General features: G+C 46.8%; 1 protein-coding gene and 1 long non-coding RNA gene across 42 annotated transcripts in view; one reads left to right on the forward strand and one right to left on the reverse strand.

The window, feature by feature from the left end:
* Positions 1-3360, reverse strand: part of ESRRG (estrogen related receptor gamma) — a 371594-nt gene extending 368234 nt beyond the window's left edge. For 40 of the 41 annotated variants that reach the window (XM_021547567.4, XM_021547568.4, XM_021547563.4 and 37 more), the window contains exon 1: positions 2552-2679. The gene's annotated coding sequence lies outside the window, so the exon portion shown is untranslated. Of the gene's footprint in view, positions 1-2551; positions 2680-3226 lie in introns of those variants that run through there. The other variant, XM_077781879.2, reaches the window with a different exon arrangement.
* Positions 2814-27923, forward strand: LOC116183364 (uncharacterized). The gene is made up of 4 exons (XR_014954515.1): positions 2814-3015; positions 3233-19747; positions 19827-23432; positions 23965-27923. It is a non-coding gene; the product is annotated as an uncharacterized LOC116183364 (long non-coding RNA).

Below are 27923 nucleotides of genomic sequence, written 5' to 3' on the forward strand. Positions count from 1 at the left end.
GATCCTGCCACATCAGAGAACCAAAAAAAAAAAATCAAACCTCATGAATACTTTGTTGCTAATGTACACGAGTTCAAAGAGCAGTGTTCCTCTTAGGAAAACATTTTAATTTTCATATCAGAAAATCATCCTAACCTTCCAGAAAAGTTTTTACGATTATGCAAGGAAGGCAGAGAGAAGGTTTAGAGTGCAAAAGACACTCGTGATGGGTTTCAGACACTCAGGCATTAGTCCAGGCAGCCTCTCGCTGAAATTCAGGTTGCAATTGAAATGTCCCTGTAAACAAGGTTACTGCGAACGGCCCAAGATATCCTTCTCAGCAACACCTTCACCAGGAGCCCTTCAGCTGTCTACTTAGTTTGTTATACCTTATCTCACAGCCCTGACATCCTAATACTGATTCAAATTCGGGATTCAAAATGAAAGACGAAATATCTCTAAGATCACTTAATATTGAAATACCATTGCAGTAATAAGTGGTGCCAGGCTGGAGATACGGATATAGTGCTCTAGTGGTAACCTTTTAATTTCTGACAAAATACTGTGGAATAACTGTGCTACTGCACAGACAGTTAATGCAATTGATTTGTTTTCCTTATTTTGATAATGAGCATGCAGAATGTTCGTGTTTACCTTCTCCTGCCCCCGGCACATTTTTCAAGTCCTCTAAAAGGAGACTTGCCAGATTCCTGCACAGACGTGAAACACCTCGCACCACGGAGCCCCCCTCCCCAGCACGCTGACACCCAGCTACCCTGATGCTCCCAAGACAAGGAAGATCATAACCACATGAGTCGCTTCGTCATTCTAAGTCTTTGACTATGTTCAGTGGAAATGCAATGCACGCACCATGTATAATCTAATGTAGGTTATATTGTAAACTACTCCCATTCTAAAAGTGAGGGTAGGCATGCTACACCAGAACATTTTGTCCTCTGAAATAAAACAGGGGAGTAACAACGAAATGTATCAAGCAAGTTTTATATGTTGTATTTTAAACAGGGTAGCTAATAAATGCCTAAAACTTTGGTGGGTTTTTACAAAGGGCACTTGGATTTCCCTCACAGTCACAGACACCGATAGGCTGAAGCGCAGGAGGAGGGGGGACATGGGGGGGTTGTCATCTGTTTTTCTGTTGTGCTATGTTTACTGTTAGAATATCCTTAATAGTATCAAAAGACAGGATTCCAGGGGTAGGGGTGCAGTGGGACGGGGGTACAATATAGGGGAGGGAGAGAATTACAGGAGAGAAAGCCAAGCTGCTCAATGCCTGCCTTCCCACACTACCATTCACCTTCATTTTTGTCTCCTTTATATTCTACTCATTTTTACTTGCCTCCCCCATTATTTAGTCATCTCTTAAATGCAGTCCTCTCTTTTCTGGGATCACGAAAAACATATTAACTAGAATCAGCAGACGGAGTGCATCCCCTGCAACACTTCAAAATGTACCTCCAGACCAGTCATGCTTTTATGGCATGAATGACCAGGAGAAAATGAAAAAATAAAATGAATTTTTAAAAAAATTGACAAAAGGGAAAAAAATTCCTCACTGCCAGGTCAAACTCAGACCCCACAGGCAGCCACTTCCCAAAACGCCTCCTCCTCCCCTCCGCCGCGCTGGGAGGGCCAAGTGCCAGGAGGAGCGGGCAGTGCGCGGACTTTGCACACTTTCCTTCGCCCCTCCTGATCCCGGCAGCGCGGCCCCGCCGCCGCTGTGTGCGCGCGTCCGCCCGCGGCTCCCGGCACCCGGCTCGGAGCGCGTCCCGCGTGGGGCGGCCACGCCGCCGCTCCCGCCGGGCAGCGCTGCGCCCCGACCCCCGCCCGGCGGGCAGGGCTCCCCCGGGCCTGCTCCGCTGCCGCCCGCGCGAGTGTTCCAGGAAGGAGCGAGCGGCCGGGGGAGGGATGGGGACGAGGACGGGCCCCCCGCCGGCCTCGCCCCGCGCCGCAGCCGGGACACTCCGGGCTCCCGAGGGGGCACGGCGGGGGCACGGCGGCACGGGCAGCCGCGCCACAGCCACGCGCGCCCCGCCACCGGCTGGCACAGCCCGCTCCCCCTGCTCCGCTCGCAGCCACCCCGGGACCCCCGGCCCTAAACTCTTGCTTGGCTAAAGCCTCGTCACTTTCCCGGCACTCCTGACCCTGGGCGGGAGGGACACACACACACACACACACACACACACAAGACCTGCGGGGTAGGATCTGTCAGCAGCCAAAAAATCATTCTCCTTCCCTTCTTCCCCTCACCCCCCACCCTCCCCCCCCATATTCATCAAGGCCAGTAATTTTAAATAATTGTCCGAGAGGCGAGAGCCACTGAACCCCGGGTGGCCGGCGCTGTCGTGCCGCTTTTTCCAAAGCTAGATTTTTTTTTGGGGGGGTGAATGACTCTGAGCAAGTGCAATTGGCAAGGGCTGAAGGTGGAATGGGGCGGGGGGGTGGGGGGTAGAGCGCTCCTGGCAGCGGCTCATCTCCAAGCACAAACATGCCCCCCATGCAATGTCAGCTGGCAGGGGTGCGGGGGGGTGCGGGGTGCGGGCGCTCGCTTTACCTGGTCAGCTCAGAACCGCAGGCAGGTTAATCAGGTGAGTCGTCGGGGATTTTAAAGAAGCCGAAGCCGGTTTCTTTGCTAGGAAAGTCTACAACACCATGCAGGGACATTGCAAAATCTTTACACACGCCTCCTTTAACTGGGCTCCCGCGACCTCCGCCGGCGAGGGGGGAGCCACCGGCGGGCGGGAGGCCGAGCGGCGCCGCGGTGGCGGCGCGGGGGGCGCGGGGGGCAGCGGCGGCGGCGGGCGCGGCCCGGCGGGCGGAGAGCGGCGGCGGGCGGGCGGCGGCGGCCCCGGCCCCGCGGCCCCGGCCCCGGCAGCGTCCCCGCGCCTCCCTGCCGCCTTGGTAGCGCCGGTCCGCACTCGGCCTGACCCGGGACGTCACGGCGCCTGCCTGTGTTCCCAATGATAACTTGGCAGCAGCAGGGGGAAGCGGCCGGGTTTTTCCTGGGCTCGTTACCGGGTACGTGCACGTTTCTTTCGCATGCGGATTTTTTTTTTTTTTTTCTGATTTTTCGGTTTTTTTAAGGCGCAGTAACGAAAAGCCAGGACAGGAAATCCGGGGCGCGGCGGGGGCTGCCGCCCCGCGATGGTGGCGGCCGCTCGCCGGCGGGCGCGGGGGAGCGGCGGCGCGGGGCGCAGGCATGCGTTCATCTCCGTGTCTTTCATTTTACCTTCAGGGTGACATTCAGTGCCGGGCGAGCCTCGCCGGTCACCGCCACGTCCCACCTGGAAAAAACACAAACAAAACCACGGAAAAAAAAAAAAAAAACACCAAAAAACACCCACCCAAACCGACAAGAACAACAGCACCAAAAAAAAGGCGACTGCCGAAAAGGGGGGATGGGGATAGGGAAGGTGCCAGCCGCCTAGGATGCGGGCGGCGGACGGGACACCTCGCCCAGGGGATGCGGGGACACACGGCCGCCGGCAGGCCATGTGCCGAGCGGCCGGCGGGGGCGGGGGAGCGGGCACCGCACACACTGAATCAGTAAATTAAAAAAAAAAAAAAAGCGCCCGGAATGCCAGAGGAGGCCGGGCGAGGAGCGAGGATGCCGCACCGCTGCTGCCGTGCAGGCCCGGCGGCGCGCCCCCCCCGTCCCCTGCAAGGCTCTGCAGGGGAAGGCGGGGGAGCCCCCGGCGCACAGCGCCCCGCGGGAGCCGGGCGGCCCGGGGGGCTGCGGCCGGGCGGCCCGGGCCGCGCCGGGCACCCGGCTGCGCAATGGCCGCCGAGCAGAGCCGAGGGCTGGCGCAGAGCCCGGCGCGGCTCGGTGATGGGAGCCGGAGCCTTCGCTCCGCACCTCCGCTGCTGGGGCAGCCGAGCAGAGCTCCCGAGAGCCGGAGGGTTTGCGCTGGAGCCGAGCGAGCCGCGGCCTGCGGCAGCCCCGCGGCCGCGCTGAGCGCCGAGCAGGCTGGCAGCGCTGTGCCCGGCCATGGCAGCACCACACGCGGCCGCTGCCCCGGGTTCGCGTGCTCCGCAAAGCCAGGTCCTGCACATCTCCCTCAACGCTCCCACTAAATTCCGAGGGCATTTTCACGTGTGAGACTTAACTCGCCTGCAAAAGTATTCCCAGAACTAGGCCTCGCTTAAGCTGTCCATGGCAGCTTAAGTGCCTTCTCATCTAGAAACCAGTTGTGACCCACACATTGCATCCCAAACTGCTGCAGCACCACACCACCTACTCTGTGACCGCAGAGCGTCCCAGCAGAGCCCTGAGACAAGTTTCCCTCTTCTGTGTTGCTTTTCTCACCGCCTATTATAATAACAAGTTACAACATCGCCAGTGCACAGGTAACTAGCACAGCGGAGTCCGTGAAGGGATGTATGTAGCAGGGCTGTAACTAACTTTTTTTTTTTTTTTTTTTTTTTTGCAACTGCCTCTGTTCAGCCTTAATATTAGCATTAATACTTTCATTAACAGTTTTCATTAATACTTTTCTTCATTTAAATACAATAAAAGGGAAAATTGCTTTTGCTTAATATTGTTACTACTCAGGTTTTGCAATCCCAGTTTTTATAAGGCGATAAACTCAGGGAGAAGTTAGTGCGCACCTTTTCTGTTACTGGACTCATTGCCCTCAGAGCAGCTATGGTGAGATCATGCATTGCAGCTGGGAAAAGAGTTGGGGAAGAAAGAAATCATTCTTGGAATATCATACAGTCCAAGCGTCATTTTCAGAAGCCTGAAATTGAAAGCACTGGGTTGTGGTTTTTTTTTCTTTTTAAACCCAAGCTACTCAGGATGATTTCTGGCTTAGCTAGAAAGACAAGTTTGCTGCAAGTTTCTGTTCTGGAATAATTTTGAACTGCTTTTAGTCTAAATTCTTACCTGTCTTTACTGTCTCAGCAGAGTACATTACTGATACATGATTTTGGTAGATTAGAGCAGCGGTGTGTACAGCTTGATTGTTGTCTGTATTTCCCCATTAATTTTTAAGTGAGGCTCTTTTGATTGATGTAAGGAATTTGTTTGAAAGGATGAAGGGTATGGCATAGCTACCCAAGATGCTACTTAAAATTACACCGTACCTCAGCTAACAGAGATTTTTCATTGTGATTGTCACACTTAAAAGTGCGTGAGTTAATCCAATTGCTATTTTTGGAATGCACTTAAAGGAACATTAAAACACATTAATTTCATTAAAATAAATGAGCAAATAGGTAACAAAACAAGAATCAGCCAAATAAGCAAGATCTCAACTATGGAGCCAAATCCAGCCCTAGTGAAATCATCTGAGTTGTGCTTGTCTATAGCACATTTAATTTGGCTTCTGCAGTCACACAGCTGACGCTTTGTTTGGTTTTCAGAGGTGTGTATATTAAAAATGTTCGAGCCATGCTGCTTCTCCAGTGTGATTAACCACTGAAGTGAAATTCACCTGGTTCCCATTCAGCTCTGCTGTGCAGTCCTATCACACATGCAGTTTTTGGTGTGCATACACACCTGAGATGCAGAGAGGTATTCCCAGCCTCTGTGTCAGTCTTAGGGATGTGAGTTGTGTCTGAAGTGAGGGTGGGCTGAGGTGGATTTCATCCCAACCCGATGCATACATATGCTGCAGTTAATGGGCTGTACTGGAGTCTGTGCTACCATCTTTCATTAGTGCTGTTACTCATGCCAGTGAGAGTAAAGGAAGGGTTGGTGTGTTGGTAATCACATATTAATTTGCTATGTAGATATATCCTAAGAACCTCTCAGCCCAGGAAAATTATACTGGAATAAGGTCGGATGTGAATGTAAAGCAAAACTATGTTCAGATAGTTTATTCATTCTGGAATGACCAAGTTGTTTCCTGGTTTCACTTAATCCACTTTCAAAGTGGATTAAGGTAATTCAAGAAACTGAATTCTTACACTGGCATAAGAGTTGTCTACACATGGGTTTAGTCGAACATAATTACTGCAGTGTACCTAATAAGTGTCTTGAAATAACTTGGTGTGTAGACAAGTCCAGAGTCCCACAGGTGAAAACAAGAGAATTTAGTCATTTTGTATAACATGAGGTTAATTTAGCCCAAAATTTGACCTACTTCTTTTCTCATGAAGCATATTTAATTCATTACAGGTTTTTCTTCCTCTGTGAAATCCCCACAAGAGAAATGTATTATGATCAGTTTCATGATAGCAATGCCACGTGCACTCCACTAAAAATAAACAATTTAAGCAGTGTATACTCTAAATACCTACTCAACAGCCCTAAAGAGGAGAAAAGGTTCTTTACTGGAAGAAATACCGGCTTCTCAAGCATAAATATTTTGAGTGGGTTGTTCCAAACAAAATGTAAACAAACCCCAAAGCTTTGCTCTGGCCTCTGAGACACCCATGATCCATTTGACTGCATTCCATTCATAGTAATAGCGCCCAGTCTGACTCAGCAATATTAGCTCCTGAATGAGGAACCTCACAGACTCACACAGAAGGGTTGGCAGAACAAGGGGGCCTTCAGGAGGCACCTTAAGAATAGAGAACTAATTTATCATTTCTTTACAGAGGTCTAAATCAGGAAGAACCTACATGAACCACAGGCAGCCTCTCTGCCTCTGCTCTGAATCAGGTGTATTGCACCACTGGCATACAGGAAAGTGAACTGATAATGAAAACACACAAGATGTTTTCTGACTTTGTGCCAAGCACAAAGTTTGTCAAATGTCACTCAGTGTCATTCCATGCCACAGACATCCCTGGAAGAGAGGTGACTCTCTAATGTGAATTAAGTCTCCTAAACGTTAAACTTAAGACTGTTTGTTGGTTTTTGTTGGTTTGCTTTTGTCAAAGGAGGGGGGGGATGAAACCAAACAAAAACTAGATTCGGGAGAAATTATGTAAACTCGGGTAGTAAATAAGCCAATTTTTTGAAAGAAGCATAAATATAAAAGCCAAATGATACAAATTGCTGATGCTTTAAACATTGACATAGGAAAAACCATTAAAAGCTATGAAGCTATTAAAAGCTATGAAGATGAAAAAATCCAACTTCTGCTTTGTGCCAAAGACTGCAATGTGTCACACATTACAGAGGGTAACCTGGAGTCTTCCCTTACACAGATAAGGTAGTTCCAGCTACTCTGTGTAACAGGCAAGGATTCACATTTTGTGATTATCAGCATGGGCTTTGCCCTCCTGTGCTTGTCTTGGTTAGAGATATAGAGACTGGATTTCACCTACAACTCCCTCATGCCAAACCTGTTTATTTAAGTAAGAATAATTACTCTGGTAACAAAATAAGCATTAACTGAAGAAGGTAAATGTGGAGAAACATAAACAAGAAATTAAGTACTTAAATTCTGTGGTGCTGAATGACTTTGACCACGGGTCTTGATATTAAGGCTCAAATACTAAGCCTGGTATTAAACTCAGATTGAAGGCAATGAGAGTTTTGTAAGAGCATGCCTGATCTGAAATCCTACTTGAATTAAAAAAATGGATTGGCTTATTGTACACTCTGCTTCCACTGAGAGATCTCTGAGCATTGGATCCACCTGCAGTGCTGGGATATCCTGGCTCTCCCCCACTCCTGTCATTACAGGGGCACTACTCATCCAGAGAGGAAGATGTCCTAAATCCCAAGACGATTGGCACAGCACACACAAGAGGAAATCTCAGCGCACAGCCAATGCCAGGCAATGAAGGATCCTCTGTGGGAGTTGGTTAGTAGTGCCAATGTTTGATATTTGTCGTAACAACCACCGACTGTTTTGTTTTTTGTTCTAACAATGTGAATTATTCATTAAACATTAATACAAGTGAGTGTACTTTCTTTTGATCTTCAAGCATAATCATTTCTAATGAGAGCTTATACATGAGCATTGAAACAAATCCCTGAGTCATGTGAATTTACATTGGTTTTACTCTGTGGGAAAGATCCCACATGAGTTACTCATGTCTGTAAAACATAACATACTTAGAAGAAAAAAATGAGCTTGCATTTGTCTGTTGGAACATAAATATCTGCGTAGACATTTGGCTTGTGCTCTAGCAGTAATGAAACATTAAAAAGTTAATTTATCAGAGATCAGGATTCAGGGTGGGGCCCTCAACTAATGTGAGATCCAAGTTTGCTCAGAATAAGCTCACCTCTTAGTCTCTCCCATCTGGCTTCTTAGAAGAGTTGAGTCTAGTATCAGAGGAATTTGAACTAGCTCTAAGTAAAGGGATGAGAATTTGGCTTGCTTGATAGAGATAAAAGTTGCCAAACTGCCATCACCAAGCTATAATATGCCAATCCATGGCAGGCAAACTGTGCAGTGCTAAGTGGCACCTCTCCAAATGCCCTTGACAGCCAGTGCAGGCCAGACCCACTGTAGAACCTGCTTGGCCATGTTTAATATCTGTACTTCTTAAAACAACAGTCACAAATGGTGCATTCCATAAAAACATAAACACTATGGATTGTGCAACTGCCAAGACAGTTATTTAAAATGCAAACAGAATTTAAGCCCTTTCCCCTTTGACACACTGCACAAATATTAAAGCAACAAGTGATTAACAGTCTGCACTTCAGCAGCCGTGCTGCATGTGCAAGGGACAGGCAGCACACTGGGGAAAGTACGGGATGGGCCCCATTCCTGGGGCTGCAGGTCCTCCCTACAAGATTTCCAGAATGCCTCTTGCCTTTCCAAACAGACCTCAATGCCAAAGGTTGCAGAAGGTGGCTGTCAAGAAGGTATTATGTTTAATGGCAGATAGGCTCTATCTATGATTAAGGTCATATCTCAGGAATTCTCAAAAACCCATTAATGTATTTTATTCTTAATGTGCAAGTGCTAAAGGAGTCCTGGAAGCCAGAAATCCAGGATTACCCCACATAATTCAATGTTTTCACAGGAGGCTACAGTCATGCTCTCTGCTGCTTCCCTTCTCTTGCCTGAATAACCTTAAATGCTGATGGTACATCTTCAAAAGGAGAGTGGAAGCAGCCTATGCATAGAATAGTTTATAGACTGGAAGAAGAGCAAACAAAACCCTTCATCCCTGAACTTGAATTCTGCAAGTGCTCTGTTTTATATAATGACAGAGGGACTATTGCAGTAGTGAAGAAAGCAACTCAGACACTCCATTATGGAACCCCAACACTCTTTGTATTAATTATTTTCCCTGAGGTTGCACAACTTCACCTGGCATGTAAAGTTAAAAGATAAATAGGTCAATATTGGGTCTTCAATAATTTTGGATAGAAGGACCTCAGCTCCATCTAGACCCTGCTTGAAGCCCATTGACATTATCCAGCTTAAAAAGTTTGGTGAGTCTCCTGACTTTGCAGAATGTGTCAGTACATCCCCAGGCACACACAAAGAGCTGTGTTTGCAAAGATGGGACAGATACAAGTAGAAAATGGTACACACAAGCATTTAGGGAGACCTCTCTAAGCATCAGCCAGGGTGACAAAGTGTGCTGGCCCATGGGTTCCCAGGCTGTATTCACAGCTCTGGAATGCCTGCTGGAAACACTCCCCTGTAATTTAGCTCATTTAGTGTGCATTAAGGATGCTCATTTCTAGACCCCTAAGTGAAATGTGATACTGAACTCATTCTTCCCTCTTACACCAGCAGGCCTCAGCAGATGGCCAAGAGGCTGATGGGAAGGAGAGAACACCAGTTTTAATCCAGTTGTTCATAATGGAAAATGATGAGAAAAGTGAAAAGATCTTATTCTGCAGACCAAGGCATTTTCTTACATTTAACTGCCTAACCTCAGTCAGAACCCTGAATTCCATTACTCTATGTGAATGTTATGGTATGGTGAAGTCTAATTTGGTAATTACCTGGTCAGAGCCACAGACTAGAAACAAGATATGCAGCCAGTGAAAGCCCAGTGGAGTCATACCAGTTTATATTAGCTGAGAACCCAATCACCAATTTCAAATTAAAAAATTGAGAAGTTGCATTTTTCCATGGCATTTTGGTCACATTATATAGGAGAAAAGAATAAGAAAATAAAAAATAAAGTTGTAGCTATTTATATAACCAAGACAGAAGCAGAACCAATGTGAAATCTTTAGCAATGGAATTCTACATCCAAATTATTAGGTATTTCAGTGTTGGTGCCATTTGGATTACTGCTTAACTTTAGGGCAGCGAGGTAAGCTCATTTTCTTGCCTCTGTCTTTTCAGCCACCATTAGGGCTGCAACCTTCCCATCCTCCAGGGAGAGGGAGAGAAGTTACACAATAGGTGTTTTTTCTATGGGCGGATGTTTAAATGTGGAGGGAAACAATTGAATTTTAATGACAATTTTGAGACTCTTGAAGTTAATTTCTGGGCAGTGCAGAAATTAATGGGGCTTGCTGCTGCCAAGAGCTCCATGTTCTCCTCTCCTCCTGATGTTAGCAGGATTACAGGTCTCAGCTTCTGGCAGAAATAACTCCCAAAATAGTAGGGTCCTTCTCTCTTGCCTTCTCTCAAAAGGGAGAGCAAGAGACCTGCTGCTGTCAGACCCAACCAAGAGTCACAGCAGAGCAGTGGCTACAAAAACAGGGTAACTGCACCAGATTTACACTACCAGAAATGTGTAGTGTATTATCATTAGGTATTTACAGCATAGTAGCATTATCCAGGGTGGAATGGTAAATTTGTTAGGTGCTGCACAAAACATTTAACCGGAAAAAGCTCCCGCATCCAAAAGCACTACAAAAATGATTTGAGGAAGGAGAGTGGCAAACAATGGGATATCCTGGGAAAAAAAGTACACCAGTGATTACAGCAAAGGCAGCAAGCTATGAAGGCTTTTCCTACATGCAGGGTAGCAATAATTCTGCCAAGAAGGCAAGTTATTTCCTTTTTAGCTATGCTATTTCCACTGCATTACTGAATCATGGTTTGTTAATGGCTTACAAACATTAAGTTTAAAAAGCTTTAGGAATTTTGTCATACCTAAGACAACACATACCAATTTATCAATTTCTATAAAAATGCATAATCCAATAGGTTTTGGGGTTGTGGTTTTCAGTGTGGGGGTTTTTAATGCCTTTAATAAAGAAGGGGTAATTTTGGTCTTGTTTCATTTTAGAAAATTCAGAAAGGAATATAACGGGTAGTCCCAGAATCTGTATGTATCTAATTGTAGATAGCTAAATAGAAAATAAAAGATGCTTCAAAATAGTGACAGTTATTTAATCTGTTCTGTAGTTGGATGTTAGAGTGTCAAGAATTTTCACCAAAAGCAGGAGACCCACTACAGAGGACTGTCTTTTCAATTTTGGGCTATGCAATTATAGCCCCAAACAGGTCATGGAAAGGATCAGCCTTCCCCATGTTACCCCTCTGGTCAGATGGCAGCTCCAGCCAAAAAAAGAAAAAGAAGAAAAGAGGACAGCCATAGCCACCTGGCACTGCCTTTTTGCACAGCAAAAAGCAGACAGGGGAGAAGGGACCTGGTACCCAGCCAGGTGTGGCAGGACTTACAAGCCAGGCTGCCAAGCTGGAGCTCATCCTCTGAATGGGATTCTGCAGGGGAGGGCACAGAGAAGGTAACATTGGGGAACTGCTTCCCTTGCAAAAATCTGTGTCCCCATTTACCCTCTCCCATGAGAGGGCCAAACATGCTTCTTATTGGGCAGAAAATGTTCAACCTGGTATGGAGTATGTTACTGTGTCCACCAGCACGTTTCACGATGTACATAAAACATCATTCAGTTACAGGAGAATTAGAAGAAGCATTAGGGAGACTGACACTACTGACTGATACCAAACCACTTTTTCCTAACACTTTTTAAAATATACTGTACCCAGAGTTTAGCTGTGTCCATTATTTCCTTTAACTCACTCATTTCTGCAAAGGTGATTTTACTTAGATCAAATTTTTGCACTGTACTACTGGATACTATGGTACATTCACTGCTCTAGAACAACTTCACTCATTTAGAAACCCCACCATAATGTTTTGCCGTTGGATTTCTGCTGAGAAGTAGAGGCACTAGCTCACAAACACCCCTTCCAAGTCCTTACTGAGCCTTCCCAAGAGCCTGTGTTACACTTACCAGGCTTGCACACACAGCTAAATCCATGTGCCCCTGCTCTGAACCCCTGGGACATGGGTGCTCAGTTAAGACTACAGAGAAAGGAAAAGCAGGGCCACAGTCAATTATTTTAATGGCTGTTAATGTAAAAACATATTCCTAACATTCCTAACCTTACTACAGCCAAATATATGGTAGGAGACCTGGTTTTGCATGAACCAATTTCTTTTTTCTTTCTAACTCTTTTGTATGAGTGATGATTTTTGAGAGATTGGTGTAGTAATGTTCAGTTGTTATGCTGCTTCACATTTCTACCTGTGCAGATGGGATATCACATTTCTGTCTAAGTTACCAAGACCATTCAGAGTTAACATCCACAAACAGTTTCCTCTATTCCAGCATTAGTTGCCACTTCTTGGGACAATTCTTTAGGTAAAAGTCCAATAGAAATGGCCCTTCACTAATTTCCACTGCAGCTCAGGTTTTCTGCCTCAGCTTTTATGCTGTTGTGAGCACGTACAAAATGGGATGCTAGTTTTTGTCCCTCTGCCCTCAGTCCAAGTAGTGCTATGAAAGAATAATTCTGTCTGATTTCACATAATTCTGCTCTTGCAGTTAGAAATACAGGAATTAATAGTCAAGAAGTTCTTTGGGTACTGGAAAGATTAACAAGTCTTTTAATCTTGATACAGGTGACCACAAGGTACAAGCATTATAGGCATTTGATGAATGAAGGGTTGCCACTAAATGAAAGCCACTATCACAAAGCTCTAGAGGAAATCGTTGCAACAAGGTTTTAGGAGTTTGTGAAGGCACCGTGAAATGAGCACACTTTATGAGGCTACAGCGTGTGTGTAGAAGGTATATGCAACCTGCTCTGTATTCCTAAAATGATCACCAACATATCATTGGGAACTTGGCCTTCTGAGAGTTATTTCTCTCTCTGTGCCTCAGTTCCCTCATATGAAAGTCAGGATTATGTCTTTGGTGCTTCTTGGATGAACAGAACAAGTTCACCTTTTAAATGTCAAGTGTTACAATCAATCACAGGTTTACCACATCTTTTCTACCTAACCATTTAAGACTATTAATATCAAAATAAGCCACTCAAAAATTAGTAAAGATTGAAGAAGTCCCAGACTGTGGAACGTGAATCTCAGTGATTTCAATGGATATGATGCCAGCCTCAGAGAGGAGATTAGCTCCAATGTGATTGGAAAGATCCCATAACTCCAGTGACAAATAATTTGTTCTGCATTTTCTGTTAGTTCAGGAAAGATCTATGCCAGTCCCAATACAGTCCCTCAGCTATTGTTTTCCTCCACTTTGAATATTTCCCGATGAATTCTGTTTGCTACCTAACAAACTATCAAAAAATAAAACTTCAGACCCCAGCATTCTATGGTCAAATTTATTGTGTTTTCCCTCTTAAACAATTTTTGTTTTGAAATATTGATGAAAAAATATTTGCCAGGTAATCAGTAAAGGGACTGACATATAATCCTGTCATTATAGTCACTCTCACTTGCATGGGTTTACTACAAGTAATCCTTCCTTATATAAATGTAGTTATGCTTAAGGAAGGTTAGATGCTACATTTTCAGTATTTTCTTTCTTCTACCGAGACAGATAATGTTGGATGCATAAAGTTCCTCTTTTATGGTGTCACTTCCCTTAAAGCAAATTTGTCCCCTTGAGTAAATTTTTCCTTGGCTGTAATGTGATACATATACACACACACACATCTGTATCTGTCATAGATATCTACATTTATCTATCACACTTACTCCACTGCAAGATGTTATTACAGATTTGAAAAACAAAAAAGACAAATTTCTCTATTCAGTGTTTAAGAGAAGTTGGTATCACTGAATTTAGAAATGTAAATTCCATTTTTTTTTTTTTGCACCTGAATACACCACCCACCCCAGTAGCATCTGATGTCAGTAACAGTTCATGTATGTGTGCAGCTGCAAAATCTTTTGATATCCAGGTGCCACTGGAAACCACCACTGGATTACAGTATTTTTTCTGATATATGTAAAGATTCAGTCAGCCTAAAAGTATTCAACACTTTCTACAAAGACGTGTTATGAAGAAGTCCAAATGTCTTTTGAAAAAGGAGACATCACTACCCTGTATCCTACTAAAACGCATACTACATCCAACATTTTTATAGTAGGCAAGATGAATATGGAGGGAGGAGGGAAGAAAATTATTCAAAGAAAATTCAATTTAGAAAGTGAAAAAAAAATCTTATTTATTGTTCAGAGATCTGTGCTATTTTAATTCCTCACTTAAAGAACTATTTTAAATTATATATTGTAAGCCTGTTGCAGATATCTTGCTCTTCTTGTGTGAATACAAAAATATGAAAGAATAAGGTAAAAAAAGTATATTAAATAGTGATTTAATTTATTCAGAAAGCATTGAATGACAAGCATCTACATGGAATTACATAGCTCAGTTCTACTTGAAAATTCAAACTGGAAGAAAATGTGCAAGTTCCTCACCCATTTTAACAGCTGTCATAAATGGATGTTAAACTTAGCAGCAACAGTTCATTGGCAGCTTCCCAAGACTGGCCTCAATGTAAGAATTTGTGTTTGATATGAATGAAAAAAAAAAATCATTGTTAATGCTGTATTTGAATGAAGGTTTGAAATAGTTAAACGCAAAACACCAAATATGCCACTCACGGGCATGATAACTATTTCGGGGAGAGGGAGGAGGGCAAACTTCCCACTGCATGATGAAAAATATGAAAGTATTAAGTAGAAATATTTGAAGAAATTAAGGTCTGGGACCACAGCTTTCAACAAAGACAATGATGCCAGTTCTGTGTATTCCTGCGCAAGAAAACCAAACTGCTAGCTGGGATTTCTGAGCATTTCCACAACCCAAACAGTAAGAGGAAGCTATTCAAAGTCAAAAGAGTTTCAGTGTTAACTGCAATGAAAACAGACCAGAGCCTTTATCAGTTACTTAGAATGAACTGACACTATTTATCATAGTTTCTCCCTCCGTGTTTAGAGCCAGAGCCACTTACACATTATTGATGTATTTTCCAAGTCCCACACATGCAATTCTTGCAAGTATTTTGAGGGAAGGGATTACCTGTACAGCTAGTGCTGTACTTCAGGGTCATGAGTCACTAAGAAAATATGGAGAAATATTTGTTTTTGTGCTTTGAATAAGAAGTCTTTTGTGACAGAATATAAAAGTGGGGAAGTAGTTTCTAAGTTTATTATTACTAGTCTGTTTATTAAGAATGACAAACTTTGAAAGTTTGAAATATTTAGATGGAAACATGCCATTATCTCCAGCATTTGCTGCAAATGTTCAGTCAACATCCTAATTGTACTGATGTACATACATCCTGTATGATGAAATGAGCTCCAGCTCTCTCCATACATGGCATAGCAGTAAGAAAAAAGATAAAATCTAAACGCTATTTATTCAGCAACTGAATCTTAGCCAAAATGAACTACTATTTACTATGGTCAGTGGTCATTTTACACATATAGTAAGCATATAAGGCATTTGTAACATTTGGAAGCCCGAGATTTGCGTTATCCTATAGGCTCTTCTAATTTTGTTAGGTATATACTGACAGAATTAAAGATGGGCATTTACAAGAAAAAAAAAATTAGTTCTGTTAAGGCTGGGATTAGCAAATAATAGAAAATAAATACAGTATTAAAGTTGCCAATGCTCTATTCTCAACAAAATTCTTACAGTTATGTGCTCTCCTTTCCTTTCTAGCAACATGTAATTCTCTGCAGGGATGTCAAGGGTACCATTCGCTCTATTTTCCTAGCAAGCCAACATCTGCTAAATGCAGCACGACATGCTGTTTACCTTTGTTGTAAACTTGAGGCTTTTCCATCTAAGAACTGTATAAATGAATCAGTATTCATTCACACCTATGCCCAAAAGTATCCATTACAAAGCAGTGAGTGCTCATTTTTAATCTCCTCCTTATTCTGATTTTATGCCATATTTCTCTGCACTGATGCTGTTTGGAATTACCCTAGATATATTAACAAATGCAAAGAAAGTAAAGCCATAAACAATGGCAATTTCCCCCTCATTTTCTGTAAGTATTTCTTGACAGACAAAGGTGATAAAAAAGCACAGGTAAAAGGTCTTGCCTTACATCTCCTTTAAACTCAGTAGTTTAACAAATTGCTGCAAAAGAGAAGTTTTGTCCTCTGCTCCAAAAACCAAGATGACAAAATCTCGAGCTATATATTTAGATTTGCCTTCTAAAATCCTGTGCAATATTTAGTAACTTGTATTCGATGGCAGAATTTCCGAGGGAAATAGGAGGGGGTTGTCTGTTTTGATTTTTTAAAATGTATATACATTTCTCACCTGCTGAAAGGAAATCTACCTGCATCAGCAAAAAGCACAGGTGAAAAGACTAATTAACATGAAAAAATGCAACCACCCTTTCTTTAGAGAATGGTTTTGAATCAGAAAGTAATTTTTTTCATGCTGCAGAAGCCCTCTATTTGAACGAGCACCCACTAACATCACTTGTCCCTCTAATTGTCATCATTACTGAGACAGAAGCAGCCTTTGTTGATCACACATAGCATTTTCTAAAATCCATTTTTCCAATTAGGCTTTTATTCTCTTTCTCATCCATCTGCTTTTATTTAGTTTTGAGCACAATTACAGTGGTACTTGGGTTAACTTGTGGCAGTAAGACATTTGCAGGAGCTGTTGCTCTCAGTAATGTTGGCTATTACTGATTACAGCATAGCTCAAGGCAGATTCCTTGTTCTAAATGGCACTGAACATTTTTACCTGGATATTGCAACACCACATTATGAGCACTGGGATATAAACAGAACAGTAAGCAATGCTGCTGGCCTCTGGATTTAAGCAATAAGCCAGAAGACCTGTGTGTGGAGACACAGATAGAAAATCGAGCTACCACCAAAGTATCTGATGAAATATCTCTATCTTTCTCTAATTTGCTAGTGGCTAATTATTACATTCAACTCTGAATCACAGTCCTAAATAATAAAGGTCAAAGTTTTCATGGATATTTTCTGTGTTTGAGTTGCCACCTTGAAATAGCTAAAGCTGTGTTTTACAGTTGCAAGATTCCCAAATTTCCCAAATTGTATGCCCTCAACATCACAAAAAACAAAGCCTCCCATCACCTCAAATCAAACCTCATTTCATTGGAAACATAGGTTTAACCTCTGCCAAAAAGAGGGGCTGATTCCTGTAAGTATATTTGCATTTAAAAAATCCCAGTCTAGAACATTTGCTTAGACAACCCAAATCTTATCTCACTTCATTACTCAACTTTACTGAATACTAGAAAAAAAGTTATACAAATTCTGGAAATATAGCACATCATAATAAACATTTGTGGCACTTTTATGTAATACAAAACTACTGCAAATACAATATTTTCTTAAATATAAATCCTATAATTTTGTAGGATCTCTACCTATGTAAAAACAACAAATATTTGTGGACATTCTCATGATTACAAGAATTAGATTCGTGCAGCTTTTCAGCAAATGCTGAAGTGCTACAATCATCCATGATATCCTCAGATATAAAGGTGGGAACACGGCAGCACAGTTAGGGAAGCCTGCTGGAGTTGAGGATGCTGACCTGGCTTTGTCTGTAACCTGCTGTGACCTACTCCAGTGCACCATATCAAAATTTCTTTTCTCACATTAGCCTTCCTAATAACTAACTCACCCAAATAAAGTGTTTTCCTACTTTCATGTATCGGGAGGAGAGGTAAGAATCCTGTCATAACAGATATTTGTTTAGTTATTTGGAATTGCTTCCAAGTACCAAGCAAAATAAGCTTGTAGATCCCTAATATTTAATAATGATTAGTAAAGAGGGGATAAGACTGCTCCACATTGTACCAAATAAAGGAGTTTTCCTTTTCCAAGGAAGTTTTAGTATTATTGTCACTACTAATCATGCTGCGATCTCCCATTAACCACACTAAACCTGTATTTTAAAATATGATGCTGCTCTATGAAGACAGTCCATCAGCTTTGAAATTAAGCCCCAACTTGTTTAACTCCTGACAACACTTTACCAAAGCCCTAGCAAGCAAACACGAAAAACAGCAACAAGAAAGTGACGGAGACAAAACCATCCTAAGATTGTGCATCTCAAACCAATATGTGTGCCCTAAAATCTAACATTCAGAAAACCTTCATCTCTGTCACCTACTGCCTCATCTCATTACCACATGTTCACCAATTACTATTATTTTCCTCCCTTTCACACCAGAAAGGACATTAGTTCCCCAATATGCGTTTAAATGGCGAAAGGGGTGTCCGGTCCCTTGGTGCTGTGACCGCAGGAGCCTCTTCTGCCTCGGCATCACTGCGAGCACGGCCCGGCTCCAGCACCCCGCACCGACCCCCTTGCGCAAGCAGACAACGCGGCGGGATTTGGGAAATAGCTCTTAGCCCTGGGAAGGGACCCCCACCCTCTTTCCTTGCTCAGACACCCACTAAATGTAATTCCTCAGCTTTCGGCAACTTCGCTCCGCACCAGCAACTCGCCTGGAAACTTCGAGAAGAAGAACAAAGGGGCAAAGAACAAAGAGCCGGGGGGGGGAAGGAAGGGGAGGGGAGGGGTGGGGGAGCTCCCCCCTTTCGGGTCAGGCCGGGGACTCTCCCCTCCGGCCGCCCAGGGTCAGCCCTGCCGCCCGCCACGGAGCCCCGGCCCCGGCGCTGCTGAGCGGGGATGCCCCGGGCTGGCCGTGGGCGCCCACCCGGGCTCTGAGCCCCCACACGGACCCTACCAGGGCTTGCTCGGGGTCTGGCTGGCGCCCGACCGCGCAGCGCCCGCTCCTGCCGTGCTCCCAGCGATGAGATGAGCGAGGGGAGGCTGCCCCGCCACCCCCGCACACGGCCGTGCCTTCCTGGCCGCACAGCCCCGTCCCGCCGAGGGCCTCGCCGGGCATCCCCCGCAGCATCCCCCGCAGCATCCCCCGCAGGGCCGGAGGCGACCCGTTCCCCAGGAGAGCAACACGTGTCCACCTCCCAGCCGCGGTCCCAGAGCCGGGGCCGCTCCGCGGGAGGGCTTGAGGGGCTTTTGGGGGCAGCTTGAAAACAGCGAGCAAGAAGAAGAAGCCGAGGCGAAGCAGCCGTCCCGTTTCGCTGCGGCAGTCCCGCTCCCCTCCCAGCAACGATGAACTTTGACCAAAGTATCGCTGTGCACCCCTTTTTTAATTGTCCGCTTCTCTCACACCCCGTCTTACCGAAAGCGACCCCTCTGTCCTGCTTCCTCTGTTCCCAGTTAAACAACCTTGAAGAGCTGCAGGTGCCCTCGGTTACCTGTTGCTGAGAGGCCCCTGCCCTCTTATCGAGTGATGGGGGTAATTAAATCTGTTGTGGTGTGGTCATACAGTGCTGGCTGTGGGAGGTGTGAACCCCGTGCAGCTGCGGGCAGCGAGCAAGGGAAGAGGGGGAAGGTTTGGGCAGGACAGCCGTGCCCGGGGTCGCTGCCCGAGCTCAGCCAGCGGGGCAGGGAGCGCCAAACCCCGGGCAGAGCAGCAATCCTGTCATTAGGGACCACACGCACTAAGTGCCATCCTGCAACTACCTCTTAGAGAACGGCGGGGAATTACCATTATTCTTCTCGGGCAGGCATTTCCAATTTGGAGTTAATTGACGCGATTCTTCATTTGAGTAACGACCAAAGGAAAGCCGAGCTTTACCTGAAAAACTTTAAGAGGTTTTTCTTTCTTCCCTCCCCCTTTCTTTCTTTTTGATTTAAGACAGAAATGAGCTAACAGAACCTCTCTTTCTTGAAGGTGAAATTAATCTGGTCCTTATCGGGAGCGGGAACAAGCCGCGCGCCCGGTACCGAAGCGGGGCGCGGTCCAGGAGCGGTTCCGAGTTCAAACCGGGCTGAACTCCCTCTGAACCAGTCCTGCCACTCCCAAATCCTGAGGGAGAAGAGCCCCCCTCGTCCCTCAAACCTCTGCCGTGAGCATCCCGCATGAGCGAAATCAGAGAATGGTGGGGAATGGCACAAACAGCTTAAAAACCTGAGGCTGGCGGCTGAGGAGCGTGAGGCAGAGCTGGAACAGGCGTTTGCGTGAAACGCTGCCCTGGGAACGGGAGGAAAACTTGAGCGCAGCCTATGCCCTGAGTTAACTAAAGCCAATTACTTGTCTCCGTATAAAAGGTTTTGCGTATGGTTACAGCTGAGGAAATACGAGAAGCTGATGAGTCTGTTTTGCTTATGATTTAATCAAATAAATTAAAGGAGAAGAGAAAGGATACGCCCAATCTGCGACTTTAAAAAAAAAAAAAAAGGGCATGACTTTTTTTGGGACGCTCCCTGTGCAAAGCCTTTCCTCTTGTACAGAGCAAAGCGAGGCTTTCGGAATCCACTGATCTCATTACTGTTGGGTGTTTGGGGTTTCTCTTTTCTTCCCAATGGAGTAACCTTTCATAAACGATTGCAATTTCGGGGGGAAAAAGTGAGTAGGTGCCAAACCAAGCTGGGGGTGGGGCAGAATTTTGCGTTTCAAGCAATTTAGCAGACAGCAATTCTGCTTACAGCAGAGAGGTAGGTGGATACTTGAAAACATCTTCCACTGGGGTGTCCTACTTTGGCAATTCTAATTAAAACAAGGTTTAAAAGATGCAAAGAAAGAGCAAGCCTCTTGCTTTATTTCCAGTGGGCGTGGGGGATACCGTCAGGCACAAAGAGTTCTCCCAGCTTGTTCTAACGTGCACCTTTGTTTAAAAGAAAAAAAAAATAATCAAGCTCGTCCTCTGATTTCAACTAATGTATTTTTAACTGGATTTCTTTCCTTTGCTTTGTGTGATCTGATACCTACAGTGTAGCCCTGGCCCACTTTCAGCCCTGCGGGTGCCCTGCATTGTGTGCGTGTCTGAAAGAAAAGCGAAAAGTCTTCCATCTCACACTCTTTTGCCCTGTACCTGTGCTTGGGAATTGAATCGTGTCCAAGCTAGTGGTCAGCAAAACCTGCACCCTATTCCCCTTCTCGCTGCCTAACCCGAGAGGAGACGCGACTTTGTAGGTGCAGCCTGGCTGGCGTGGCTGTGACCGCCCAGCACCTCGGATCAATAAAGCAGCCAGTTTTCTGACGTTTCTTTTCCACGGCTGCTTATTGAAAAGGAGCCTTTACCGCCACCTATAAATAGCGTTGCATCCAAGTCAACTTTAAATTTTTTTTTTTTCTTTTTCTCTCTACATAAGGTAGCAAAGTTCTAACCAAGATACCGCAAGTTCTCCTTGCTGCTCAGCAAGGGCTCGCCCCGGAGGGGCTGCGCTGGGGGTCCTGGCTCCAAAGGCGGCTGCGCTGCCTCCTCCAAAGGGAGCGAGAGCTTCGGCGGAGCCAGCCCCAGACCCGCACCGGCCGCCTTTGAACTTTGTTCCCAGGAATGGGAGGGAGAGCAGCGAATACCGATACTCACCGTGCTCTTTGGCTTTCCTGATGTAACCCCGTCTCTCCCTCGTCTTTGTATATAAATGAGCAGAGGTTACATCCCGGGCACGCGGTATAATGCCCTGGATAACCCCGACCCTGTCTGTTAATTTAATGCTACGCTAACCTCAGAGTGTGTGATTGCAGCTCGAGCGTCGGGTTAGAAAAGCGACTCTCCACGCTGGAAACAAATTCGCTTTTCTCTCTCCACACCCACCCCCTTTCCACGCGGAATCTCCCAGCCCTGCATTCCTGCACAAACCAGGACACCTACCTTTCCGAGAAGCTACCAGGTTCCCTAGCACAGATTGCATATTTTGCCCGCTCTGAAAAAAAACTGTGCAATTACCCAGACCCACGTGCCGTGCCCTGCGTGCTGCGTGGGGCTTGGATTCACGCACTGTGCCACGCCGGGTCTGCCACTGCAGAAAGCGCTGAGACCTCGCCTAGGGGAGGGAAGGCGCTGCCTGTCGCCCCCCGCGCCCCTCACTGCCCCTTCGCTGGGGAAGGGGCGGCGGGGCCGAGGGGCCGGGGCTCTCTCTCTCTCTCTCTCGCCCCCCAAAATGGCACACTCAGCCCGCGGGACTGGGCTGCTCTGCGGGCGCTTTCTACCTGCCTGCACAGCGGGCTGGGAGCTGACGGACTGTCATTGCTGTGCGCGGAGCGATCAAACCCCCTTATCCCCGCGTGATCTCTTGCGCTCTCTCTCTCTTTATTTATTTATTTTTAATTCCCTTTCCATTTCCCCAAATGAGGTTTGATGAATACAGCTCGTTGTCCGCGTTCATACCAGGGCAATAATTGTCAGGGGGTCTGAGCGCTCCAGGAAAAGGAAAGCGGAGGAAGGAGGGATACAACCTCCGCTATCTCGCTGTTACTAATTCCCAGCCGGCTCGGACTCAGGGGACAAGGCGATCGCTTAACAAACCCTCCTCCTCCTCCTCTCCCTTCACCACTCCTTCCTTCCTTCCTCTTCGCCGGCACATTTTCTCCCCCGCGTTTGTCCACGTTTCATTCCTCCTCTTCATGAGGAATAAATCGTGCAAACTCAAACTATAAAGAAAAAAAAAAGAAAAAAAAAAGAAAAGGAAAGGTGGGTGGGAAGGATACAGGAGGGGAATAAAAAAATAAGAAAGGGGAGGGAGGAGGAAAAGGACAGAAAGTGTCTGTGCATGATCGCTGACCATCTGTGCAAAAGGTGATCATTGTTAGGTACTCACATGGCTGGTGGCAGAGCAGCTCTTAGCAATTAATAAGTCTCTCAGCTTGAGCTCTTCTTTCCCCTTTCGGATGGCAGCGCTCTCTGCGTGGCTCGCTCTCACTCGCGCGCACACACCAAACCCGATCTGATGCTGCAGGACCGGCCACTTTGCGAGGGCAACAACACGGGAGGGTTTGTATTACTCCAGGTTCGTGTGTGTAGCCTATAAATAGCGAACTTTTTGATGGAATCAGCTAACAAATGAGAGGAGAAGGCGTAATTTTGCGCAGGGAGCCCCCCTTTCTCTTTGCAAGATTAAAACCCCCCAGGCAGCAGACAGAGCTAAAGTTGTGGGTGTGTAGAAAGGAATTTCACTTTATTGTGATAGTGCGCGAGATTTGTTTGTTTGTTTATTTTGGGGGTTGTTTTTATTCCTCCCCCCACCGCCACCCCCACCGACCCATATGTTACATCCTCCTCCCTGCCTTCCCAGCTAGGGGCAGGAACTGCCCCGTGTTAGCACCGACTTTAACTCCAAGTTGGGACCACACGGCACATTTGAGATTTTTCTTTTGGTGGTGGTGCCTGTTGTTGGTTTGCTGCTTTTAATTTTTTTTTTTTTTTTTTTTTTTTTTTGGGAGTTGTGGGGGGGAAGATGTCTACGCGATACCGTGTGGAAGTGCAGGAGGCGGGCAGGCAGGCTTCCCTGAACGTGCCCTCATTTTGAAAGCAAGTGAAGAACAGAAAGAAAACAGGTCGGAATTATTGGGGAGGTGGGGGGAGGAGGGAAGAAGGCGGTACTTTGGTAGGGACGAAGTGTGTGACTGGGGCTTTGGGTCAGCCAAGGAGCGATGGCCCCACTCGAGAGAAAGCGCCTCGACACACGTGGCTGGGGGGTTTCGCGGTGCGGTCCCGCCACGCCCGGCGCAGCGGAGCCTCGGGCACGCGTGGGCGCTGCGGGAACATCGTCCTTGCGGGCGCCCGGCCCTTCGCGGGTGGGCAGCGGGGCTGGCCCGACGGCTTGTGCCCGGGGGAAAACCCCTGCTCCAGAGCCCACCTCGGCCTTCCTCGGGCAGCCTACGGGCTCCTCGGGGCCGGCTCCTCCCTCCCGTGTTTTGTCGGAGGTCTGAGCGGTACCGGCACGTTCGGCGTCCCCCGGCAACGACAGCCCCGTCCCCCGAGGACACTGATTTGCGGGAAGCTTAAGGCTGGGCCCTGTCGGCAAAGGGACTGCCGCCGATAAGTATCCCACCGCGGCAGCTATGGAGAGGTTTTCTCCCCTGACAGGTGCCTGACAGGGCTGGCCGGGAAGAACTGCTGACCTGTCTAAAGAAATATATCTGCGTCTCCCGGCATGGCAGGACAGATGGTGCCCGTTCGCACCGCGGCGACTTCTCTCGACGCCACACACCGAGCGGAGCCGATGAGTGGTTTGTTTTTATGGCAGGGAGGTAGCGATGCTCTCGGACATCCCGTGGCAAAGGGCTTGATGGGAAATGTCCACCGGGAGGGCAGGGGGGCAGCGGCACCACTCCTGCCCCGTCCCCGCGTACATGACCTGCCGCAGGATCGCCGAGGCAAGGGGCTTTCGGCATCCGTGCCAGAGCCGCGCCCCTAGCTCCCTCCAAACAGGGTCTAAGGATCGCCCCCACGCCCCTCGGCGGAGCGCCGGGCCGGGCTCACGCTGCCTTTGTGCCGCCCGCAGGAGCCCGTGTGAGGCAGCGCACCCCGAGCCTCTCGCTCGGAGCCGCTCTCCCTCCCGTGGCCCCGCTGGGGCAGTGCCCGGGCGCGGACACGGACACGCAGCGGCCTCACGGGCAGTCCCGGCCCCCTCGCCCCCCGGCCCCGGTGGCGGCTCCGCTGCCGGAGCGGCGACCCCGGCATCAGTCCCGTTCCCCGCTCTCCGCAGCTCCCGAGTGACGCGCAGCCCGGCGCGCTGGTCCATCCGCGCACGTTTCCAATCTCATGGCTCATAAACTATTAGCGAAGGGATTTCATTATTCACCTTCCGTATCTGACAAAGGAGAAAGGGAAAGAAAAAAAAAAAAAAAAAACACCAACAAAACATCCAAACCAACAAAACACGCGCTCCTGGTAACAGCAAGACCGGGCCGGGTTTATATCCCAGCACCTCGCAGGCTCGGGGCTCGGCTCGGGGCTGGCGGCCGCGGGGGCTCCGCCGAGTTCCTCCCTGCGGCGCTGGGCTCCGGCCGCGGCTGCTTGTCCCGGAGGCACTGCGGAGGTCATCCTCGGCCGAGGGCAAAGCAAAGCAAAGCAAAGCAAAGCCGTGAACTGCGTTTTACCGGCCGCGGAGAAAATATTCCAGGAGAAACAATAAAATCTTGGTGATTAAAAGGGGGGCGGGGGGGGAGCAATCTGCTTGTTTTCCTTTTCTCTTTCCTCTTGTTCTGCAATAAATAACACTGGGAGTTATTTAGCTCTCCACTGGAATGTGACAGATCGCACTCCGGGGCGTGCAGCACAAGCGCTCCGCGGAGGCAGGGCCGGAGCGCGGGGACCGGCGGAGCGCGGCGGCAGCGGCCGGGCGGGGATGCGCGGCGGCGGCAGCGGCACCAGGCCTGCGAGGGGCCGGGGTCAGGCCGAGCTGCAGGCGGGGCAGCCAGCGGCAGGGCGCCTAGAGAAACATAGGACCCGATCCAGGGAAAGTTACTGACAGCCTAGGTGACTCGAATACAAATGTTAATACAGCTAACTTTGTTTTTCTTCCCCCCCCCCCCCAACTTCCTTTCATTACTTTTTTTTTTTTTCATTCTTTAAGAAATAGACGGTGAAGAAGTTTAGACCACGAGGTAATTATAAAAACCAATATAGAGATTTTGAAAGAGAGACCCACTTCACAATTTTATACCGAGGAGCAAAATATTCTGGCGAAGTCTGGGGTCATCACCTACAACAGCGCAATGTTCCATCCCTGTTTAATATACATGGTGTGGGAAATGGAGGGAAAACATAGCTAGCACCTGTAGTGCCAAAGGAAAAAAATATATTACTACATCATATTTTGGGGCTATTTTACAGGACATTTTTCAAAAATGGGCTCATATTTAATTATAGCTCTAACGATTTTCTCTGTGCGACTGCTAGTTAACAGCAAGGAGGAAATGGGGTTTCTATCGAGATTTTGCATTTGGTATCTTTAAAAAAATAGTATTTTTCCTGTTTGTTAATGGCACATCTGGGACTGCAAGTGACCAATCTGGACCAACTTTTAATTGACACACTGACCCGCCGAAAAACCAAAACTCCCTTTAAAAAAAAGAAAGAAAGAAAAAAAAAGAGAAGTGTATATATAAATATATATATATATGCATTGGCGTGACCCTGGAAACCCCAGGGCTCTCCTTGCCCTTTTTGTAGGAAGGAGGTGATTTTCCAAAGGCGCGAGGAGATGCGCAAGTTCAGCGCCCGCCCGCCTCCCCTCTCCGGGCCGCCGCCGGCCGCGCAGCGCCGGGAAGGGGGGAGGCGGTCGAAGCGGGCGGGGCATTATGACCGGAGCCCCTGAGCAGCGTCTGCGAGAAAAAGGCCGTGGCAGAAAGGCGGAGGGTTTGGGCTGAATGGGAGGTGTGACACAAACACCAGTGAGGGGGTGAGCACAAGCTCACGCGTGGGTGCTACAAGCTCCAGAGCCTGTTCGGCAGCTCCCCCACATGAAGCACAAAGAGAGGTCAGCAGCCTGAAAGATAAACTCCTTTTCTTTCTGCTGTTGCCTCGTTAATGCATGCTCTGTATTATTTTTTTCCCTTCATGGTTAAATTAGATGTGGTTTTAAAATTATTATTTTTGTTTCTATTCACATACACATTTCAGGCAGGCTGGATGCCTGACGCGGCACTCACCCCCCAAAACTGGCACTGGAGTACGTTACTGCTGAGTTACACTTTAACTTCTCTGCAGGTAATAATTAAAGACCTTCTTTCTAAATCTCATTCCCCCACAGAAACACCGAAGCTCTCTTTCGCAATATATTATATTGATCACACACACGGGCACGCTCTCCTCCGAGCCGCCGTCTGTGAGCTGCTCTCAATTCCGTGCGCTCTGTGCTACTTTTCCCAAATCTTCTCCCATTTTTTTTCCCAAGCTGAAAGGTTTCTTTAGGGATACATTTCTGTGAACGCTCCCAAATCCCCCCAAGAGAAGCTCTACGTGCGAAAGGGGACAGCCAGTCACTCAGATGCACATCTGCAGGCTTTGGCCATAAAGACTGAATTTTGTCCCACAGTTGCATTGCGAGTTTAAAAATAAGAGATATAGAGGCAACAAAGTCATCTAACATCAGTAATGGAGTATCTCCGTCTAGGGAAAAGAACTCCAACTTCTTTTTAGTGGCGAGACTTTCCAAACAAAACCTTCAAGACTTGTCCTAACAGCTGTGCTCAAAGTTTTAGGGGCTCTGAGTTACTTGAGATCACAAATTAATCTGCCAAAGAAGTGTGGCACACACCTGATATCAACAGAGGGTCAAGAGTTGGCCAGTTCCAGCTGGTCCCGCATTTGATTTACTTCAGGCTGTTAAGATGTATGCTGTGGTGTTTTGATAAGAAAAAAGGAGTCAGCAGTTTGATTTGGCAATTCTTTCCTTTTTTTTTCTTTTTTTTTTTTTTCCCCTCTGAAGAGAGCCGCAGTTTAAGCTGAGGAATTTGTTGTTGCTGGTGGGATGGTTTTTAGTGGAGGTTTTTGGTCTGCATGGGGCTATCTCATCACATACTGTTAACACTTAATTGTGTTTCTTACTCTCCCAAGTAAGCCAGACTGTGGCATGAACTTTTATGCAGCTTGTGTGTCTCAGGTCTCCAGCATCTCTGGCCAGTGCCTTTGTTGGGATTCACCCCAGCCAGAGAGCTTGGAGCAACAGCAAATGTAGTGACCATCACCCAGTGGGTCACATCAGCAACCTGCTCAGTCTTGGTGGAGCCCTACCACAGCTTTCCACTCACACCTCTCTCTTCCACAGGGCCTTGTCCCTGAGTTTCATCAGACACCACTGAAATATTTGAATTTTGGGTTTTTTATACTGTACTGATGTACTGGTACAAGCTGAGTGTGGGAGGCTGCTTGCTCTTAGCTGAATTAAACTATTATTTGAAGATATCTCCTGCACCTGCTGTGGCTTCTCTTACAGCCCTCAAAACTTTAGATCACAGAGAGTTAAATCACAGTAATTATGCCAGGGATGCTATCTTAGATGTGCATGTCTGCACAGTGTAAAGGACACCTGCAATACT

Source organism: Lonchura striata, chromosome 3 (assembly GCF_050655825.1).
Source record: "Lonchura striata isolate lonStrDom1 chromosome 3, ASM5065582v1, whole genome shotgun sequence".
Classification (NCBI taxonomy): Eukaryota; Metazoa; Chordata; class Aves; order Passeriformes; family Estrildidae; genus Lonchura; species Lonchura striata.